At 47.3% G+C, this 15,493-nt stretch overlaps 1 protein-coding gene across 3 annotated transcripts in view; it reads left to right on the top strand.

Moving 5' to 3' along the window:
- GATAD2A (GATA zinc finger domain containing 2A) overlaps positions 1–15,493 on the top strand; it is a 118,322-nt gene that overhangs the window by 44,808 nt on the left and 58,021 nt on the right. For 2 of the 3 annotated variants that reach the window (XM_012443540.2, XM_021669224.2), the window contains exon 2: positions 6,425–6,512. The gene's annotated coding sequence lies outside the window, so the exon portion shown is untranslated. Of the gene's footprint in view, positions 1–6,424; positions 6,513–15,493 lie in introns of those variants that run through there. The other variant, XM_012443536.3, reaches the window with a different exon arrangement.

Below are 15,493 nucleotides of genomic sequence, written 5' to 3'. Positions count from 1 at the left end.
ACTCTTCCCCACAGAGGGTTGATGGGGCTCTGTGCTTTGGGGAGAGTGGGGACTGCTTATGTCCTCGGGGACCGAGCTGAACACCACCTCAGTGTGCCTCTCCCCTGACTTCTTGGCAGCAGCTTGCTGCTGTTAAGGGCTACCTCTGTCTCTTTACTGAGTAGCTCATCGGGTGCAGTTTCCTCCTGATCCCTCTTCAAGTCTCAGTATTTTTGGGACTTGGGCCTTACTGTCCCTGTTGTAGGTGGGAACAGCCATAGACAGTGTGTTCTCGAGTACTGACATGGCTGTTTCCCAGAAACACCTTATTTACTAGGACAGGAGGCAGGCAGTAGTGTGCTGACCCCAAGCTGGCAAACTGGATCGGTGGCCCCTGCTCATTCTTTTCCAGCCAGCGCAGGGTTGAACATCCTGACTTTCTGGGCTTCCTCAGGATGATCTGCTGTTGCCTTGCTTCAGTTTCTTCTTTTCTGATTGAGCTGGGGACTTCCCACACTGACAATTTGATGGCACATTTGCTAGGACCATTAGCAGAGAGGGTCTGAGTGACCCTGTGAAGGGAGCGTTCAGTTTGTGCAGGACCTAGGAGAGGGGCGGGAGAAGGTGAATGGTGTTGTTGGGTTTCACCTTGGGTGTTGTTGGTCATGTCATGTTCCTAGGACTGGACTGGAGGCAGGGTGTAAGTGTTTGGGTGCAGACCTAGTTGAAAAATTCTAGAGGCAGCACAGGTGTTTGGTGACTGCATATGGTGATAGGTCAGTGGGTCTGAGAAGGGATCCAGGGAAGGGAAAATGGGGCTTCCTGGGGCACCTGGTAGAGCCCAGGCTTTCTGATAGGTGCTGACAGCCCCAGAGACACTGTTGCTGTACCAGCCACGGGTGCCGCAACCCCAGCATCCCCATGGAACCAGAGTTCCCCAGATGGTGGCCAGTGTCTGGCCATGTGTCCTTCCCTCAAATTAAAAGGACCTCACTTGCCTGAGCTTGAGAGGATAAAATGGCAAGAAAGGACTTCTCTTGCCTAAAGTACAGTGACTTGATTTCATGTAAATTGCCATAGCTACCTTCTCACCAAGGTTGATCTTCCCTCAGTTTGAGAAGTCCTTGTGTTTGGGTGGGTTGTAGGGTAGGGGTGTGTGTGTGTGTGTGTGTGTGTGTGTGTGTGTGTGTGAAGTGGAGTACCCAGGTGCAAGGTCAAACCCAAACCATAATGATATATCAAGGGAGTGGAAGAGTCTCTTATGAGCTGGTAATTGTGTACTTAAGGGTTACTTGATACTGCTTTAAATGTATGGGTTGGAAATAAAAACAGTAAAAGCTCTCTAAACCCAGCCAAGCGGGATGGATGGCAAAACAGGCTAAATGATAGATTAGTGAAAAGCGATTACAGTATATTTTCAAGAAATGCTGCTAGTTGGGATCATGCTGAGTGGTCTTCTGCTTGGTCTTCTCCTTTGTAAATCTTGCATTGATTGTACTTGGGGGACAGACCGCTGCAGTGGGCTTCTCAGATTGGCTCCTTCTCTTTCAGGGTTAAACTATCCCTGCTCGTCCATTCAGTAAATATTTATTAAGCACCAGGTATGTGTCAGACACTATTCTAGGTGCTTGAACTAAAATCAGGCATCAGGCAGACAGATATCCCTGCCCTTGTGGCATGTACATTATTGCTGGGTGAAAAAGTCCATCCACAACACAGTAGCTGTGTGGTGTGGAGTGTGGGAGGGGCAGGTGCTATGGAAGAAGAGGAGCAGGGTGCAGGGGGAATGGTGGGTGGGATGGGCCTCTGTGAGGAGACATTTGAGCAAAGGAGTGGGTGGGGGGAATCACATGGAGGGGTTGGTTTGTTTTTTGTTTCTGTTTTTTTTTTTTTTTTGGGATGAAGTTTTGCTCTTGTTGCCCAGGCTGGAGCGCAGTGGCGTGATCTTGGCTCACCACAACCTCTGCCTCCTGGGTTCAAGCGATTCTCTTGCCTCACCCTCCCGAGTCTCTGGGATTACAGGCCTGTGCCACCACACCCGGCTAATTTTGTATTTTTAGTAGAGACGGGATTTCTCCATGTTGTCCAGGCCAGTCTCGAACTCCTGACCTCAGGTAATCCACCTGCTTCTGTTTCCTAAAGTGCTGGGATTACAGGCTTGAGCCACTGTATTTGACAGCGGTTATTTTTTAAAGGTCGTTTTCAATTTGGGATGCAGATTGAATAATTAATTGTTTGTTGAAATGACATAACTGGGATTTTGTTTAAAACATAAAAAGGCCTCAAAGTGGGGAGGGTCCTGGTGTGTTGGAGGCATGGCCAGGAGGCCGGTATGGGTGGAACAGAGTGAGCAGGCCAATGTGGGGATGGGGTTCGTGGGTCTGCAGGCATTGTGTGGGCCTCTGGGGTTTAGGAGAGGACAGGCTTCACTCTGAGTGAACTTTGAGCCCAGGAGTGAAAGCAGAGAGTACAGTTTGGAGGACAGTGTGGCCAGTGGAGGTGTGAGGGGTGGTTCAGCTTTAGATATATGTAATGGCTGAACTAACAGGCTTTCCTGATGGACTGGATGGTGGGGCGGGGGGGTAGTCTGCCCAAGGGGACAACTCCAAATTTTAATCCCAGCAACTGGAAGAATGGATTTGCCACTAGTTGGCTCAGAAAGCAGTGGTAAAGTGTAGAAGTCTGAGGTTACCTTAAGACTTCTTGCCAGTTGCACTGTAGGTAACCCGGATGTACTGTGTTTGTTGTGATTTTACCTTCCTCCACATGCGTGGGGTTACCTGCCCCTAGGAAGATGTGATCTTGTGTGTCTTGTGTTCACGCAGAGTAGGGTACTTAGATTTTTGTTGAATATCAGCGATCCACATGTGTGCATCTGTTCTGTCTGTCAGTCTGCGTCTTAGTGTCCATATCACACTGTCTTGGTGTAGCTTTATGTTAAGTCTCGAAATCAGTTGGGTAAATCCTCCAAATTTGTGCCTGTTTTTCCATGTTGTTTTCATTATTTTAGGTCCATTGCCCTTCCATGTAGATTTTGGAGTCAGGTTGTCATTTCTTCAAACCATCTGCTAGGAATTTTTTATTGAGATTGCATTGAATCTGTAGATCAGTTTGAGAGAAATTGATACCTTCTGACCCATAAACAAGACACATCTCTTCATGTACTTCAGTTTTCTTTTTCTTTTCTTTTTTTTTGAGACAAAACAGTGTTTTACAAAAGTAAGGCTCTCGTGATTCATTCATTCAACAGCAACTTTAGAAACATCTTTTAAATGTGTATCCTTAGAGTGTATAGCATACAACAGAAATTGATGAAAAGTATAACACTAAAATAAAATTGTTCACATTTATTACTGCAACTAGTACCTCCCCATACCCCTCCCTCCCCTCCTCTTTTTTTTGGAGACAGGGTCTTGCTCTGTTGCCCAGGCTGGAATGCAGTGGCACAATCATGGCTCACTGCAGCCTCCTGGGCTCAGGCGATCCTCCTACCTCAACCTCCAAAGTAGCTGGGACCACAGGTGCATGCCACCACTCCCAGCTAATTTTTAAAATTTTTTTTAGAGATGAGGTTTTGCCATGTTGCCCATGCTGGTCTCAAACTCCTGAGCTCAAGTGATCCGCCCACCTTGGCCTCCCAAAGTGCTGGAATTATAGGCGTGAGCTACCATGCCTGGCCTTTCATTTTTCTTATTGTTGTTTCATTGTAGTTTCTTTATCCTTAAATATTTCACCTTTTTTGTGCTAATGTAGAGACTTTTTTTCAGGTTCTGAGTTCTGATTGATTGGTGCCCGTGTGTAGAAAAATAGCTGATTTTTATATATCGACCTTAATCCTGCAACAGAGCAGCACAGGAGCCTGCTTCTGAGGCTTCCCACCTCCGGGGCAGAGAGGCCTCGGGTTAGCAGATACAAAAGAATTGGCACTAGTGCTGCTGCCCATTGGGTTTCCCAGCCTGAGTGGGGCTAAAAAGAGCAGCGGAAAGGGTTCTTCGCAAGGAGCTCGCCCTGTACCTCATTCAGGAGGTGCTCAGAGGTCTTTCCATAGAGTTCACTGGTGTTGGCCCCTGCCCTTATTTTTGCAAGTTCTGTGGGAGTGTTTCTCACCATCCATCAGCTGTGAATTGCTGTGAACCCAGTTTAAAAATAAAAGTTTCATATCAGAGCAAGCTCCTGGTAGTCATGTGGGTGCAAAGAATGACAACAGAGGTGATGTTGACGCTATTCGGCAAGCTACAACTGACAACTGCCTGGGAGTCTGGGATTTGGCTGGTTCCTAAGCTTCAGCCTCTGGCCCACAGCCCTGGACGTCTTACGTCACAAACCGGAAGTGGAAGTCCAGAGGCGCTCTGTTTATGACCTTGGAAGAGAAGTTCCTGAACATTGTTGAGCCTTAGTTTTCCTGTCTGTAAAGCAGGCAGCCCCTTCCTCTGGACATAAGCTCCATGGTGATGACCATGACCTTTGGTGTTAGAAGTGAAGCCCTCTCAATATGAGAGGCGAAGTCTGCCCATTCCAATGCACATCATGCCCTCATCTTCTTGAGGATCAAGCTAGCATTGGTTCCACCAGGAATGGTGGCTGGTTTCTTTGGGGTCTGTGACATCATGATGGTGAGGAGGTTACATGTGGAGAATGAGACCTGCGTGAGCCCTGGGTGCTGCCTATGTGCTATGTGACCCTGGGCAAGTTCCTGATTATCGGGCAAGTTCCTGATTATCAGGCACATCAGATCCCTTATCTGTAAAAGGGCATGATCCAGGAACCTGCCTCTGTGGTTGCCTTGGGGATTCACAGAGAAGCTGTGTGAGCACAGTACCTGGAACATACTCCTAAGTACCTACTGAACGCTAGGTGTTACTATTTCTGGGTTGTTTGTTTTTCTGAGACATGGTCTCACGCTCCCCCAGGCTGGAGTGCAGTGGTGGGATCTTGGCCCACTGCAGCCTCAACCTCCTGGGCTCAGGTTATGATTCTCCCTCCTCAGCCTCCCAAGTAGCTGGGACCACAGGCACATGCCACCACAACCGGCTAATTTTTGTATTTTTTGTAGAGACAGAGTTTTGCCATGTTGCCTGGGCTACTCTCAAACTCCTAGGCTCAAGCAGTTCTCCTGCCTTGGACTCCCAAAGCGTTGGGACTACAGGCGTGAGCCACCGTGCCTGACCTTTTTCTGTTTTTAATGTCATTACTATTATAATAAAACCCTTGGGGCGGGCACAGTGGCTCACACCTGTAATCCGAACACTTTAGGAGGCCGAGGCAGGTGCATCACCTGAGGTCAGGAGTTTGAGACCAGCCTGGCCACCGTGACAAAACCCTGTCTCTACTAAAAATACAAAAATTAGCCGAGTGTGGTGGCATGTGCCTGTGGTCCCAGCTACTTGGGAGGCTGAGGCAGGAGAATCACTTGAACCTGGGGGGCGGAGGTTGCAGTGTGCCAAGATCATGCCACTTCACTCCAGCCTGGGCGTTAAGAGTGATACTCTGTCTTGGAAACAAAACAAAACACAACAAAAAACCTGGCCGGACGCGGTGGCTCACACCTGTAATCCCAGCACTTTGGGAGGCCAAGGCAGGCGGATCACTTGAGGATGGGGAGTTTGAGACCAGCCTGACCAACATGGAGAAACCCTGTCTCTACTAAAAATACAAAATTAGCTGGATGTGGTGGCGCATGTCTGTTATCCCAGCTACTCGGGAGACTGAGGCAGGAGAGTTGCTTGAACCCGGGAGGTGGAGGTTGTGGTGAGCGGAGATCGTGCCATTGCACTCCAACCTGGGCCACAAGAGTGAAACTCCATCTCAAAAAAAAAGAAAAAAGACTGGGCCCAGTGGCTCACGCCTGTAATCCCAGCACTTTGGGAGGCCAACATGGGTGGATCACAAGGTCAGGAGATTGACATCATCCTGGCCAACATGATGAAAACCCATCTCTACTAAAATACAAAAAATTAGCCGGGCATAGTGACCCATGCCTGTAGTCCCAGCTACTTGGGAGACTGAGGCAGGAGAATTACTTGAACCCGCGAGTTGGAGGTTGCAGTGAGCTGAGATCGCACCATTGCAATCCACCCTGGGCAACGCGTGAAACTCTGTTTCAAAACAAAACAAAACGAAAAACCTTGAACTGTTTATCTACATTTAGTAGATGAAAGATGAAAGTAATTGTGTTTCATTGTGTGGCTGCTTTTTAAGTCACCAGCTGTGTTGGTGAGGACAGTGTCTGCGACATTGGCGTTGTTTGGTTGGCACTGTATTGTGTCATACCTCGGAGATCAGTAGAAAGTTGTTTCCTCTGTCCCTGTTGCAGAAAGTAGCTGAGGCAGAACTCTGGAAATCATTTTGCCATGTAATTCCAGGGGTTAGGGACATTTTAGAAATGCCATTATGTTCTAGAAACCTTCCTTGGAAACAGTGTTTCTTTCTCTGTCCTTCGCTTTAGGTTGGTCAGCACGTTGTCTCAAGTAGCCTTTGACGTCGCTGTGGCCATGGCCAACTGGTAGGACCAGCACCCCATACCCCGAAGCCAGGTGAGTGCCTGGGGTCTAGTGTCTGTGGAGTGAAGGCTGCACGCATCCAGCAGGACTTGGTCAGCTTCTTGGACACTTTAAACTGAGTGCTGCTTCAGCCACCTCCTCAGAAGATGGAGGGAAGCAGGCCCCCTGGAATTGCACACTGTGCCATCTCTAAGGGGCTGCCTGGCCCTTCACCTCAAGTCTCAGGGGAAAAGAAACCATTCTAATTGGTCATTCATTTGAAAATCCTAGGTCTAAATACGATGAGCCTGTCCTCTCTGAGGGTCAGGGGCAGAGGATGATTCTGGCCAGTGGCCTTTGCCCTCTGGCTATTCCCATGATTTCCCAATGCCGATAGACACTGTTAGATTTTTTTTCCTTAATCACCGCAAAGCATGGGGCCCTGCACTGGTTCTTGGAGCTGGTTGTCCTTACCTTGCCCTGTACCTCATGGCAAAGTTGAGCTGCCCCTACTGCGTGGAGCTCTTATGCAAAGACTGTCAAGAGCTGTCTGAACGTACCAGGGCATTGCTGGATACCTCGGATTTTCTCTGTTACACACATCAAGCTTGGTCAGCGACATTTTGGCCCTGGGCTACCTACCTGGAGAACGCAGAACTTCTCCAGGGAGATGTTTTAGAACTTGGAGGCAGCTCCTGGGTCAGCTGCTTCCTTTTATAGACCAGGACACACATGGGCCAGAGTTAGCAGGTGACTTGCCTAGAGGTTCATGCCCCATCTAACAGAATCTTGCCAGCCACACAGTGTGAGATGTGGGCGCTCTGCTGACCTTGGTACATAGCAAGTGTTGGGATCAGTTTTGTGAGGTTTCAGCTTTTATCTTCATATGGCAAGGAAATATGGGCAAAGTCACATGATTCTGTTGCTCAGGAAAACATTTCCAGAATGTTCTCCAAACAAAACTTTCCTGGTGCTTCCATTTTTATTTTTGAGACAGGGTCTCCCTCTGTCACCCAGGCTAGAGTGCAGTGGTGGGATCTTGGCTCACTGTAGCCTCGAACTCCTGGGCTCAAGTGATCCTCCCCGACTCAGGCTCCTGAGTAGCTGGGAATACAGACACGTGCAACCACACCCAGATAATTTTTGTATTTTTTTGTAGAGACGGAGTTTGCCAGGTTGCCCAAGCTGATCTCGAACTCCTAGCCTCAAGTGATCCTTGCGCTTTGGCCTCCCAAAGTATTGGGCATACCAGCATGAATCACCATGCCCCACCAAAAAAATGTTTTTGTGGTGTATTTGCTTACCATACAATTCACTCATTTAAAGTGTGCAATTCAGCTTTTTTAAATATATATATTCAAGTGTTGTACAACTGCCACCTCTGTTTAATTCCAGAACATTTTCATTACCCCAAAAAGAAACTGCATACTCATTAGCAGTCACTGCTCATTTCCCCCTCCCCTTTCTCCTGATGACCCCTCATCTACTTTCTGTCTCTGTTGATTTACCTGTGGTGGACATTTATTGTAAGTGGCCTTTTGCATCTGCCTTCTATTATTCAGTGTGTTTTCGAATTTCCTCTATATTGTAAGCATGAATCAGTGCTTACCTTTTTGTGGCTGAATGATATTCCATTATATGGAGGGACCACATTTTGTTCATTCATTCATTGATGGACATTTGGGTTGTTTCTGCTTTTTTGGTTACTGTGAATAGTGCTGCTTTTAACATTCGTGTACAAGCTTTTGTTTGAATACCTGTGTTGCATTCTTCTTAGTATATACCTGAGGTGCAATTTCTGGATCATATGGTAACTCTCTGTTAAACTTTTTTTTTAGGAATTACCAGACTGTTACCCATGGCGCCTACACTATCTTATGTTCCCTCACACTTACACAGGGCTCCCAAAGCTCTTTGGAGATAAGGTTGGACTCAAAGTCTGCCAGTTTTCTAACAAGAGATGAGACTTGTCAGAGCCTATTACCTGGTGCTGGTGCCATTGTGCCATAACTACCATTTGGGGATGTCAGGCATTAACAGAGACAGGAGGACTAGGGACTCAGTGTCACAAAGCCACACAGCTTTCATCGTGTTTGCTCACCCCGTTTTTGTTCTAGTGGTGGGAATCAGATAGTGTGGTGGTAGTTGCTTTTGGGATTCGCAGCTCCTCTCCTTGAGACCCTGTCTCAAGGGTATTTGCAACATCAAACAAAAGGACAGGTGGCCAGGTGTAGTGGCTCACGCCTGTAATCCCAGCACTTTGGGAGGCTGAGGCGGGTGGATAATTTGCGGTCAGGAGTTCAAGACCAGCCTGGGCAACATGGTGAAACCCTGTCTCTACTAAAAATACAAGATTAGCTGGGTGTGGTGGTGCACACTTAGAATCCCAGTTACTTGGGAGGCGGAGGCAGGAGAATTGCTTGAACCTGGGAGGCAGAGGTTGTAGTGAGCCAAGATCACTTCTCTGCACTCCAGCGTGGGTGACAAAGTTGAGACTTTGTCTCAAAAAAAAAAGAAAGACGTGTTTATTCTTTGCTCCCGAAGATCCACTGCTGGAAATGTATCCCAAACATGGTTAGAAATAAGGAAGGATTGTGACAAGGATTGTGTTCATTACAACACTCAGAAACAAACAAAGCTGGGAATGACTTAGACGTGTCAGTAGTTGGGCTGGGCGACTCCTGGTGGTGGATCTTCCTATAGGGTGGTGCCTGAGCCCCTGAGTGAAGGGAGGAATCGGTAGGGATTTCATTTGTGATGGTGACAGGATTTCTAAGGTGAAATGACAAGCAGGAAAAAGAACAGTGTAAATGAAGAAGAGACGGAGTGTGCTGTCACTTACCTAAGAAAAGTTGGGGGGATTTGTTCCTTTTATTTTTATAAACCATAAAGGAACTGCATGGTTGCTTCTAAGAGAAGGGATGGAAGAGGGCACTGGGAGACTTCTTCACGTGTTCTTTCTTTGTGGCATCATGTACGTGCATTACAATTATAAAACAAAAGCCAAGTGGAGCCAGTGGAGGAGGAAGCAATCCCTAAAAACCAAAGATAAAAATGAGCGAATCTAGATGCATTTCAGTTGTGACGCACATTGATGACTTAACCTCTCAGGACTTATTTCTGATAACTGTAAAACATAGTTTGACTGTAACTGTTTCAGTGAGATATGCAATAAAAGCAAACAAATTTCTTAAAATCTTAAACTTTTTTTGGAATCCTCGTTTTGGTTTCAGGGTAACTATTAGTATTATTCCTGTTGTATATCGTAAGAGAAAACAAGTAATTAATGTCATTAAGAACCAAAATTTTGTGCACAAAAGAAAAATGCAAATATAAAACCCAAAGCACTAGGTTTTTTGTTTGTTTGTTTTTGTTTTTTTGAGGCAGGGTCTTGCTCTGCTACCTAGGCTGGAGTGCAGTGGCGTGATCATAGCTCACTGTAGCCCCCAGCAGTCCGTCTACCTCAGCCTCCCAAGTAGCTGGGACTGTAGGTACACTACCATGCCCGGCTAATTTTAAAATTTGTGTTGTAGATATAGGGTTTCACCATGTTGCCCAGACTGGTCTTGAGCTCTTGAGCTCAAGTGATCCTCCCACCTCAGCCTCCCAAAGTGCTGGGATTGTAGGCGTGAACCACTGCACCTGGCCAAGACCTGAAGTATTTTAAGTAAAACGCTTAATTCTGATTCTGCACTGGGAACATGGTAATTGTGTAAGGCACTACTGGGGTTGTATCAGAAGGACCCACGGGGCCCCACTGGCACGGATGGAACAAGTGAGAGTGAACAAGAACAAGGAACCCCTGAGTTAGATGTGTTAAAAATCCAAGGGGCTGGCCAGGCAAGGCGGCTCACACCTGTAATCCCAGCACTTTGGAAGGGTGAGGCAAGTGGATCATTTGAGGTCAGGAGTTCATGACCAGCCTGGCCAACGTGGAGAAACCCCGTCTCTACTAAAAATATAAAAATTAGCTGGGTGATAGTGATTCGTGCCTGTAATCCCAGCTACTTGGGAGGCTGAGGCAGGAGAATTGCTTGAACCTGGGAGGCAGAGGTTGCAATGAGCCAAGATTGCCCCACTGCACTCCAGTCTGGGAGAGAGATTAAGACCCTGTCTCAAAAAAAAAAAAAAAAAAACCCAAGGGTTTAAGCTGTCTGTGGTTATGTGCACCTGCCATCCTAGCTGTTCCAGAGGCCGAGGCCATAAGATCGCTTGAGCTCAGGACTTTGAGTCCAGCCTGGGCAATGTAGCGGGACCCCCAGCTGAACACAAGCAAAAACCCCTCACAGTTTCTTTTAGTACTTAAAGGACAAGAAAGAAACTCAACAATCCCCTTTGGTAGGTGTTAGGGAGCCAACTTGTTTTGAAAATGGATAGAGGGAAAGTAGCAGGCATTTTTCCTGCGTCTTCTCTGTGGGCTGCATGCTCCAGGAAGGAAACCGTGGGTGAGGGCAAGGTTCCCTTGCAGGGCAGCGCTGGCCCACAGAACTTCCTAGGATGACAGGGATGCTCTGCACCTGCTGCCCTGCATGGCACTTGACATAGCATGACTGAGGATACCGAGTTTAATTTTGTCTATTTAAATAGCCACATGTGGCTAATGGGCAGCACAGCTGTTGATATATTTTAGCAAATTAGTATGAAATGACAAAACTTTTAAGTTTATTGCAGGCACCTAGTGAATTGCGGCGGGGGGGAGTTCCAGACTATGAGGTCCAGACAGTGATTCTCCCTGGCTGCTAGACCCCAAGGAGGGTGTCCTGTGCTTCTATAGGAATGCATGTTCATCACGCCTCAAGGTCTAGTTTACGAAAAATTGGGGGCGTGTGGACTTATGCCACAGGGACACCATTCGCAAAACCAACAATGAGAAACAGGACAAGCATCCTAACTTCTTGAGCATATGATTGTCAGTAAGGGGACCTACGGATTTCAACCAGGTGTGACTCCAGCAAAGATGGAGGGATGATTGTGAAATTGTCAAAGGTGGGATCACGGTATTGTGGTCATGCTTGTCATGTAGAGATACTGAACCCTTCAGCACAAGTGCATGTTTCATAGCATTTGCTTCCTGGAAGCTAGTGGGGGAGAGTGGGAGAAAGGAGCAGTGTGTGGAAGACACAGGGGTGGTCCCCTGATGGCCACGGACTTGAGTGACAAGCACCTGCAGTTAATCACGCCATTCTCAACTTCTATGGGTGGATTTCAAATTTTCCTTAATGAAAAGGGAAAATTGGGTTTGGCCCAGGTTCTCTTTCAGGGAGCTTCATGACTGGATCATCTAGAACAAGATAAACGGCTGTTTCTAAAAGCTGAGGTGGAGGCCACGTGGGAGTAGTTTAAATTCAAGCAGAAAACCTTGAGCAGAGACTGGAATTGCCATAAGGGACTGTGGCCTGTCAGCCCACCAGACAGCCTCTTACACACTCTTATTTTCTGTAATAACAGCACTTGAAGTTACCCTTCTGGAGCTCTCAGGAAGTGTTAACGATAAAGTGGATGCTGTTCCCATTTTACAGGGGAGGAACCTTCGACCCTTGGGGGTGAATCAGGCTTTCTGGCTTTGGCCCAACAGCTGAGGGCAGATTCTGCACCATGAACTTCTGAGCCTCCTTCCTGTCCCCTCCCCGCTCAGTACCCAGGGCACATCCGACCACCACTCCAGTACCCTGACTGATGAAAACCATTCTCCCCTCCCCATTGGTATTGTCCATCCACAGCAGTCGTAGCCCATCTTGAGTGGATAAAGTAGGTGGTTAGCTGGACTTGCACATGACTTTGTTTTGTGAACAGTAGTGCTTAGAGTTGTGATCTAGGGATCCAGCGAACAGTGTGTGAGGGACCTCAACCCTGCCTCTCTCAGGACTGTGCTGTGTCTGCTGTGCCCCCTACTCCAGTGTTCTCCTTGGGGCTGCTGAGGCTGCTCCCAGTAGGAGCACCCCAAGGGTGTCCCTGATCCCTCAGTAGAAACTTACGCAGGTGTTTGGACTAATAAGTGAGTAAAACACCTTGTGACATTGAGGCCTGTGGCACTTACCCAATTGTGTGTTAGTGTAAAACCACCGTGTGTCATGGCTGTTGGTCCTGGCACTTTCAGAGGCCGAGGCAGGTGAATCTCTTGAGCCCAGGAGTTTGAGACCACCCCGAGCAGCATGGTGAGACCTTATCTCTACAAAATATGAAAAATTAACCAGGTGTGGTGGTGCGTACCTTTAGTCCCAGCTACTCAGGAAGTTGAGGTGAGAGAATTGCTTGAGCTGTGGAAGTCGAGGCTACAGTGAGCCATGATCATGGCACTGCACTCCAGCCTAGACAACAGAGCAAGATGTCGTCTCTTTAAAAAAAAAAAAGAAAAAAAAAAAGCCAGCATGGCAGTTTTATTTGGATTTTAAGCAGTGTGGGGCCGAGGTGGGGCTCTGCTGGTAGTGGCTGTTGTGATTCTAGCCCTCTGAGGCCACCTCCTATTTCTGCCTTGGCTCCTCCTTGGTGAATTCTCCCTTATGTGTCCCACGTTCTCATACTCCCAGGCATTGGATCTTTCACTGGGAGATGGTTCTGAATCCCCGTGTCTGCGGCGGGCTTGCTGTGGCCTCCTGCAGTTCTCTTGTGGGATACGTGGTTGGTGGTGACATAGAGGCTGCCTGCCCTGATGGCCAATGGCTGCGTGGTTGTTTGGGGTCTTGCTGTACAAAAGGAACGTGTTGACTGGAGGACCCAGTTCTGTGCTATTGGGGTCAGAGCAAACCTGCTTTTGCCTGTTAGTATTATCATGGCTCTAGAGGGGTTCATGACTAATAGAATTAGTATTTTTGTTTTTGTTTTCTTGTCTTGCCTCTTTTAAAAAACATGTACAATTCACATGATAGAAAATTCACCCATTTTTAACATTTTAAAGTGTGTCATTTAGTGGCATTTAACCCATTCATAGTATTGTGCAACAATCACCTGTAATTCTAGAACATTTTCATCCCTCCCCAAAAGAAACCTTGTCCCCAGTAGCAGTCACTCCCTTTTCCTTAACTCTGCTCTCCACCCTCCCAGCAGCCACTGATTCTACTTTCTGTCTCAGGGTTTGCCTCTTCTGGCATCTCATATAAATATATGGCCTTTTTGTCTGACTTTTTTCACTTAGCATGATGTTTTCAAAGTTCAGTCACATTGTATCAGAGCTTCATTCCTTTTTATGGCCAAATAATATTCCATTGTCTAGAGGGACCACATTTTGTTTATCCATTCATCCATTGATGGACATTTGGGTTGTTTCTACTTTTTGGCTATTGTGGATAAGGTTGCTTTTAACATTGACCTGCACATTTTTGTTTGAATACCTGTATTCAGCTCTTCTGGATATACCTAGAAGTGGACTTGCTGGACACACAGCAGCATGGTGACGCTGTGGGCCGGAGGCCCTGCCCAGGCTCATGTGGGAACTCTGCGTTTAACTTTTTGAGGAACTGCCAGACCATTTTCCACAACACTCTACTATTTTACTTTCCACACCACAATATATGAGGGTCCTAATTTCTCCACTTCCTCACCAATACTGATGGGCATTTTTGATTGTAGCCATCCTAGTTGGTGGGAAGCAGTTTCTCATGGTGGTTTTGATTTGCATTTCCCTTATGACTAGTGACACTGAGACAGAGTCTTTTTCACGTGCTTGTTGGCGATTTGCCTCTTTTAGAGAAATGTCTCTTCAAGTTCTTTGCCTGTTTTTTAATTGTGTTGCTTGTCTTTTTGTTGTTGAGTTGTAAGGATCCTTCATATGTTCTGGATACTAGAACCAGTTTTATAGATTTAGCTTTTGATATTTGGATCTTGCATCCATTTTGAGTTAATTTTCATATATGGGATGAGGTAAAGATTTTGCTTTGTTTTTATTTTTTTGTAGAGACAGTCTCACTGTGTTGCCCAGACTGGTCTCAAACTCTTGGCTTCAAGGATCCTCCCGGCTCCGCCTCCCAAAGTGTTGGGATTACAGGCATTAGCCACTGCATGGTTCCTGACCAGGTTTTGTGTGGTTTTAATCATTATCTGTCGACATGAAGACATTTTGGCTTATTTAACCAGGAAGGAGGTTGAGGGGCAGTGGTAGTTGGGGGTTCTGAAAGTACTTTTTCTCATCTGTTTGACGAAGGTGTATCCAGTGCCTTTTCCGTGTAAAGCATTGTTCCTGCATGGGCCCTTGGATGGTAGTGCTAGGCAAATAGGTGTCCCCTGGTATACTGGGGGTGGAAGCCCACAGAGAGGTGAGTAAATGGCATGTCAAGTGGTGATGAGGCAGGAAAGGGGATAAAGACCCCTAGCGGGGGCATGTGTGGAGGGAAAGTATTTCTCGCTTTACATTCTCAGCTGAGACCTGAGGGAGTGGAGGTGCAAAGTCCCTGAGGTGGGAGTGAGCCAGGATGTCACTGTGGCTCCAGCTGAGAGAACAGGATGGGGGTCGGGTTGGATTGGGCGATCGGGCACAGAGGTGGATATGGTCAGAGAGGTCAGCAGGATCTTCTGGCCCGGGCTTTGCTTCTATATTATTAAGTAGCATGTTTTACCAAAGAAGCACTGATACAGACCCCACTCCCCCACCGTGTGTACGCTTCATGGCATAGCTCAGCTCAGCTATTGCCCAGAGGTTGGTATAGGTGTCTGTACCCAGCCCCCTCCCACTCCTGAGGGGAAGAGTTCCATTTGCAAGGTAGATGGTAGAAGAAGGATTTCTGTCCCAGCCCTCACAGCTGTGCAGGAAAGTGCTGTAAGGACTGTTTGTGGGTAGACCCACGGGCTGGTGCTGCCTTGAGAGCAGAAAGTTTGTTTCATCGTAGAAGTAGGTTTCCCCGCTGGCTGTGATCCTCCCTTTGGCTCTGTGATGCTGCAGGATGCTTGCAGGGAGGAGCTTGAGGAAGGGCGCCTGGGCAGGGCCTCCAGCCTGCAGCGTCACCACGTTGCTGGTGCCCTGATGAAAATGGCAAGAGATGAATCTTTGGTTCCCTCACTTTCCACTCGACATTTCCTTCCAGGAACTGAGAAGGCTTTTCTGG

Source organism: Aotus nancymaae, unplaced genomic scaffold (genome assembly GCF_030222135.1).
Source record: "Aotus nancymaae isolate 86718 unplaced genomic scaffold, 86718_ANA_hifiasm-v0.15.2.pri h1tg000028l, whole genome shotgun sequence".
NCBI lineage: Eukaryota > Metazoa > Chordata > Mammalia > Primates > Aotidae > Aotus > Aotus nancymaae.
This window is presented reverse-complemented; position numbering and strand designations above follow the sequence as displayed.